General features: G+C 38.6%; 1 pseudogene; it reads right to left on the bottom strand.

Moving 5' to 3' along the window:
* Positions 1-3,063: 3,063 nt before the first annotated feature.
* Positions 3,064-3,838, bottom strand: LOC132241714 (GTP-binding nuclear protein Ran-like; annotated as a pseudogene).
* Positions 3,839-7,477: the final 3,639 nt, after the last annotated feature.

The following is a 7,477-nucleotide window of genomic DNA, read 5'->3' as shown; positions in this document are numbered from 1 at the left end:
AGCAATTTTTAACAAAGCCCTTTAAATAAGCATCTGATTCTACCTTTAGGTGGAAAAAAAATTCAGAATTAAAGATGAAACTGTTTCAAAGAACAATTTATACTGTGCAACCTTACATAAAGTCTGGCTGAATTGAGAGCACAAACATTTGAATTGGGCTATCTTCTGGAGTTTACCCTGACATCAACTTTTACAACAGTGTGGTTACCTGCCAAACCCTAGGGACACTTTATAAAGCAACACCACTCGCAGCATGATCCTTCGGCGAAAGGAAATGCTGGGGGACACTAGAGGCTACTGACTGTGGGCTCTTGGGTAGAGTTCCAGATTATCGATAGATTAAGTTTACTGAGCTGTCAATGACAGGGTCAAATGAGAATGATATTGAAAATCCTTCTATTTCTAATGTATGATTCTTCCAGAAGTTTGTGAGGGATAAGTGATTATTTTCCCAGTCTCTGTGCTTAGAAATTAGATGAGGACTATATACATATACATGTCCTCTGAATACTGACTTGGCAAGAATTTATGGGCAACTTCATCTGCACAGAAAAGCAGAACACAGGATGCCTCTTTATTGCTGATCAGCATTTCTATGATAGCCAACTCTACAGTAGATGCATGTGAATTATTAACTGCAGTATTATTGCATTTTCTGCTCTGAGAAAATTATGCCTGACATCATTTACTGGCATTTTTATGCCCTTGGGAATGACAACTAATTTTAATGCTAGCCTAGGCTGAAATTAATTATAAAAGAAAATAAATTCTGCAAAAGACAATGAGCCAATCCTGCATCCTTAATGCAAATATTGCCCTGGTATGCCTCCTGGCAGCACTCAACTAATAGATTTAACTGGCCATTGTGGATTCTTACTGCTAATGTGGGCCAGGCACTCTTATAAACATTGATTCAGTCTTACATGTATTGACCACCTTATATGTATCAGTCACTAAATAAGTGACTGGGAAGAAAGATAAACAACACATAGCCACTTGCCTCTGAGTATAATTTAATGTGGGCAAGACAACTGAAGGCAATAGACCAGGTAACACAAGCTTAAACTATGGATTTATAAAGATACTAGCTGCCCGGTGCACGAAATTCGTGCACTGGGTGTGTGTGGGGAGGGGAGTGTCCCTCAGCCCAGCCTGCCCCCGCTCACATACTGGGAGCCCTCAGGCATTGACCCCCATCACCCTCTGATCGCCTGATCGGCCCCTTGCCCAGGCCTGACGCCTCTGCCAGAGGGCCGCCTTTGCCCTGCCCCCCAGCTCTTAGCTCCCCCCTGGGTTTCTGATCACTGTCAGTGGCAGGGGCCTTCTTCCTGCTTTCCCTTTCGCCTCCTTGCATGGTGCCTACATATGCAAATTAACCGCCATCTTGTTGGCAGTTAACTGCCAATCATAGTTGGCAGTTAATTTGCATATAGCCCTGATTAGCCAATGAAAAGGGTATCGTCGTACGCCAATTACCATTTTTCTCTTTTATTAGATAGGATGAAAGAGGGTACTGTGACAGTACAAGAAGTTTTTGGAGAAGCCTCAAAAGTACATGCATTGGCATATGCCAGGTTATACAGTTTTTATTTTTATTACATTTATTAGAGTGACATTGATTAATAAAATTATATCGGTTTCAAGTATACAATTCTATGATAAATCTTCTGTGCATCGCATTACATATTCATCTTCCAAATTTAAATCTTCTTCTGTAACCATATATTTGACTCCCTTTACCCTTTATGACCCCTCACCCCAGTTTGTACAGGTTTGTCCTAATCCAAGAGGAAACCATTTGTGGATTTTGCAAAAGAGGAATCACCTGGTTGGATCTGTGTTAGAATGATCATTATAGGTGTAGTATAAAGAGAGGTAAGACTTCCTTAAAACCCTTTGAGGAGTATGTTGAAATAGAGTAGATGAATTACTTTGAGATCCTGGAACACGGGGAGGAGGGGAACATAGTGAATTTTTATAATATAATATAATATGTATTATAATATAAGTATTATAATATAATATTATATTATAATATAATATTATATTATATATAATATAATACTTTCTCTTACTGACAGCCATTGCTTACAGATTAATGCCATCACTGAAAATTGTAGTGTTGTTGATGCTTCTCTTAGCCCTTGTGAATGGTATGTCATCTGAGCCTTCCCATGTAATATAATAATCCGGCATAGTTTTGGCCATATATCCTATGTCTATTCCTGGCCTCCCACTTCCATGAGCATTTTAATTTATTTTTCCCATTTCTGGTATGGCAATCCTGGCCTTTTAACTTTACTCAGTATAGACCATTGTTTTCTACATGCTTCTCAGAAATATATCAGTAGCAAGTTTGCCCTACTTCCTGGAATATTTTTTTTCAGTGACAAATACTACATCACAGGAGAACATTTTCAGGTAAAAAAAATATTCTATTTTATGTTATTGCACCTTGATTAAGCACCATCAGAATACAGTCCCACTCATACTTCTCCAGTACCTATTGATATATAAAATCTATTTCTTACAGCTCTTTTATAGAACCACCGAGGTTATGCAACAACTTAACCCTAGTTATAGAAATAGTGGCTATGATGGAAGGTGCGGGCAGAACTTGGAGCACATCTTATAACTGACAGGAGAGAGCCTCAGAGTTATCTTCAAAATGAAAAGTGGGGAATGGGGCATGCTAGTTCTCGATGGGGTGCTTCTTTTGTAGACGCGGAAGGATTCTGAGAAGAGAAAAAGTGTCCTGCATACACCCTGGTGTCCATCCAAAGCCACACGATTTCCAACCATGGTAAATGATTTTGACATAACAGAATAGCCTTGGTGAGCATTCAACCCTCTTTAAATTTGTTCTCTCCGATTGGTTTTAGACTTAGTCCTGTTTCCTCCTCCCCCCATTTCCCCCTGAAATACAACTTTATTCTGAAGGAAAAAGGAATGAGAATGACGGTAACAAGCAAGGGTTTACCACTGAATATTGTGGTGTGACTATCAGTTCTATATTTGAAACTCAATAAGGAAACACTACATTCCCAAATAAATATGCCACATTCATTCCAAAGTCCATTCATGTCTTTCAGCATCCCAAAGGCCAAGCACAGGTTCTGCTCTGCACTGACAGCACAGGACAGGTGCCTCTGAACTAGACTTCTGACCCTGGGCTGCAGCTTTCCCTTCTAACAGGGCGGCATCCTCACCCTGACCCTCACCCAGGAGAGCTGTGGTCTGAGCAACCTCTGGGTTGTGCTAATACTGTGCTGCCAGAACTGGGTCCAGGACCACCTCTGGCGGGGCAGGAGCAGGCATGGCGGCAAACTCCCAGATAGGGTTTCCAATTAGCATCCTAGCAAGCCAGAGAAGGGCTTTCAAAGCGGTAGTTACTTTTGTCAGAAATGCCATAGTACCAAAGGTTCTTCTTTCGGTGGAAGATCATTGATTTAGCCTTAACTTTCCTGTCCCTAATATCCACTTTGTGGCCACATAACATGATGGGGATGTTTTCCCACACTCGTACCAGATTTCTCTGCCAGTTAGCTCATTCTCATAAGTAAGTGGAAGTTACATCAAACATTATAATGGCACACTGGGCTTTAAATGATACCTGTCTCTCAATCTGCTGAACTTCTCCTGGTCCGCTGTATCCTACACATTGAACTTAATAGGCTCTCTGTTGGAACACAAGGGGAGGGACCTCAATACCCAGAGTGGCTACATACTTCTCAAATTCCCCTGTCAGATGACATTCCATGAATGTAGCTTTCCCAGCCCCATCGTCACCAACCAATACAAGTTTGAATTGAACTTGGGGTTCTCCTTGGGCAGCCATGGTGATGTTACTGCCAGAAGCATCTCCAGGCCAGTCTGACTGAGAGCCAGTCCTTGGATTTTTCTACTTCTCACTGCAGGAAAGGTTTTTACATCTGGAACTCAATTACCCAGCACTTCCCTCAGCTCTTCATTACCTTTCTGTGGGACATCAGTGGTGTTTGGCAATATGCAGGCAAGTATGTCATTCTTATAGCTACTATTTCCTAATACTTAGGATTAACTAGTGCTCCCCCTTCTCCAGCATACCCTCCGAATCCACTATCAGTGAAAGGTTTAACATCTGGACAACCACCTTATGGTAGGTTTGTCTTTGCTCCACCTACCAGCATTGGGATACTGATTGTCAGAAAGGTGGTGAATGATACAAGTTCAAAACCTAGGTTCAAAAATTATTTATCTTCTCACCTGCTTTCTTGAACCATTCCCAGTACAAATGTTCACAGTATATTAAGGATCAACATTATGATGTTGGCCTGCCAAAATCTTGATCAACACGGCAGGGAGCATTAAACAAGCATTTCACAAGTTATCCCCATATCAGGTTGAAATTGTGGAGATTTTATATGCTGCCTTGATCAGGTATGGGCTGCCCTGGAAAATTATGATTTAGAGCAGATAGTTCTCTACATTTGAGCAGACCATAAAGGAGATAAGAACTGAATGCTTTCTACTTACCACGCTCCCTACAGCTAGGCAGAAAGTCCTCCGCAGGAGAACTCCCACTACACAATTCTATGTTTACTATACTAGTGTTTTCAAAAAACCAGCTTTGAGCTTTGTTAATTTCCTCTATTGTCTATTTCACTGACTTCTGCTCTTATTTTACTTCTTCTCTGTTGGTTTGCTTACATTTAATTTCCTGTTATTTTTCTAGCTTTATGAGATGTACACACTCACCACTAATATTAAAGTTTTTATTTTGGTCTATTAGAAACATTTAAACCTAGACATTTCCTTCTAAAAACAGATTAACAGCATCAGGTTTATACGTTAATATCTCCCTTGACTAATGGGTTATTTAGAAATTTATTGCTTAATTATACTTACTTGAACCTTTTCAAGTAACCTTTCTTGTATTTCCTTTGCCTTTTTGTATAACTTAACTATAGGACAAAAACATACTCTGAAGATTTTCAACCCTATGAAAGGTGTTAGGATTTTTTTTCTGTCCCAGGATACAGTCTATTTGGAATATATTTTATGCATACTTAAAAAGAATGTTATTCAGTTATTTGATACAGTATTCTATTTATTTTACCATGTCAACATTTATGAGTGCTGTTTTTCTTTTTTTTAACCTTGATTCATTTTCTGCTTGTTCTAAGATAGCATCTAATATGATCCTACATTTTTAAAGCTTTCTTTTAGTTCTTTTAGTCTTATGTATTTTGAATCTAGTTATTTGATGCATACAAATTTAGAATTGTTATAACTCTGGTGGATTAAAAATTTTATTTTGATAAAATGTCAATCTTTTAATTAAGGGCATTTGTCATTAAGTCAAAGATGTATATTAATATTAATATAGACATACCAGAATTATGTGGTAAAAAAGATATTGCTTATCATCTATCAAAATATTTGAGTTTTATTTTCAAATTGAAACACACACACACACAAACACACACACACAAAAGAGAAACAAAATTCCAATCCTGGTTTTATTTATTTATTTTTTCAATAGATTTTATTGATTTTTTACAGAGAGGAAGAGAGAGAGACAGAGAGTTAGAGACATCGATGAGAGAGAAACATTGATCAGCTGCCTCCTGCACATCTCCTACTGGGGATGTCCCCTCAACCCAGGAACATGTCCTTGACTGGAATCAAACCTGGGACCTTTCAGTCCACAGGCCGATGCTCTATCCACTGAACCAAACTGGTTTCGGCACAATCTTGGTTTTAAAAATAAAACCTGTAAGAGTGTTTGCTTCCAATGTAATATCTTAGCAGTTTACACATATTTGCTAATCTTGTGTTTTGTTAGCAAACTACCAAATTTCAGAGAAATTATTTTTTTCCTGTGGTTCCAGCAACATACCAGAGCAATTTTTAAAACATTTATGACCTCTGAAGAGAGATCTTAGCTCTTATTGTCCAGTGAGAAAAGGTTAAAAGGAAAAGCCAAAAGCAGAAATATAATAATTTCAGGAACATTGCTGAAATAGTTTATATGTTGGCTGCAATATAAAAAGGAGCCTTCTAAAACCCCTGTGTAAACTCTAGGATGTATGATAGAATCCATTCCCACAGCATGGCTCTCCTGTGCGTTCAGTATCTGTGTGTGTTAAGTGCACTATTTTTAATGATTTGCAACAAAGGATGAGTCAACTGATGTGACTGAAAATTCTAGTAGAAGTGTGAATGCTCTTTTATTTCTTTCATGATACTCTTGGACTCAATGCCTTATACATCAATATATTACTTTTAAAAATATTTTTTTATTGGTTTCAGAGAGGAAGGGAGGGGGAGAAATGGATAGAAACATTAATGAGAGAGAATCACTGATTGGCTCATCCTGCACGCCTCCTACTGGGAATTGAGCCCATGTGCTCTGACAGGTTCACAGGTTGATGCTCAACCATTGAGCCAAACCAGCCAGGTAGTATATTATTTTTTAGAAGCAGAAGAGAACAGAAGGTTTTTTTCAATGCTTAATTTCTTAATAATAGAGTTTCTTCACTTTTCTTGTCTCAAAGAAAGGTTTGGGCAAGTCTGGTATGCATCCCCATTAGAGTAAGATGACTCTAGGTAGAGGATCAGCAAATTTCTGTAGGCCTTTGAGAAATAGAAAGAGTTTGATTTTGAAGAGTAATGAGAATAAGTCATCAGTATTTTCCAAGTAAAGGGTTAGTATACTAAGTCAAGTATAGCGGTGGTGTCACTTAGACAACTTTCTCTCTAGACAATGATAAAATTTTCCTGAAAAATGCAGAATTTTTCTGAAAAAAAATTTTAGAATGATATGGAAACCCTTGTATTAAACAGAAAAAGGCAGAAGAAAACAGGAGGATGAGAGTCAATGAATAATTGAAAGCAAGAGAGAGGAGGAACATGCCACAACTGTGTACAGAAGCTTGCAGTTTTATTCATAAACAAGCCATATGTGCTGGAGCATTACTTACCTACTGTGCTCTGTGCAGGCCATGGAGGCAGAAGCATATGTGTAAGGGGTCAGACTGAAGGTCAGCAGTCACGCTGGCATCATGGAAGGAGTGACCTAACACCCTAACATTATGGAGCTCTAAACTGGGAGCTTGCTGCTTAAACACATCCAAAATTTACTTAGCAGATGTTAGTCATTTTTACTGGCCCATTTCTGCTTTGGAAAACAAACAAACAAAACAAAACAAAAACAATAAGAATCATTAGAGTAAGCACTATGCATCCCCTTACCTAATTTTCTATCTCTTTCTACTGATTTACTCCTCTACTGCTCTCTATCCCTCTTTCTCCTTCTATCTTTATCTTTTCATTTTTGGCTTCTTACTTATTTCAAATTACTAGCTTTTTAAACAAAGGTGAAAAATCAAAAGTTAACCTAGGCCCAGCTGGTGTGGCTCAGAGGTTGAGCATTGGCCTATGAACCAGGAGGTCATGCCTGGGTTGCGGCTCAATCAGCAGCTGGGAGATGTGC

The sequence above is a fragment of the Myotis daubentonii genome, chromosome 9 (genome assembly GCF_963259705.1).
Source record: "Myotis daubentonii chromosome 9, mMyoDau2.1, whole genome shotgun sequence".
Classification (NCBI taxonomy): domain Eukaryota; kingdom Metazoa; phylum Chordata; class Mammalia; order Chiroptera; family Vespertilionidae; genus Myotis; species Myotis daubentonii.
The sequence above is the reverse complement of the archived record's forward strand: the minus strand, read 5'-3'. Positions and strand labels throughout refer to the sequence as shown.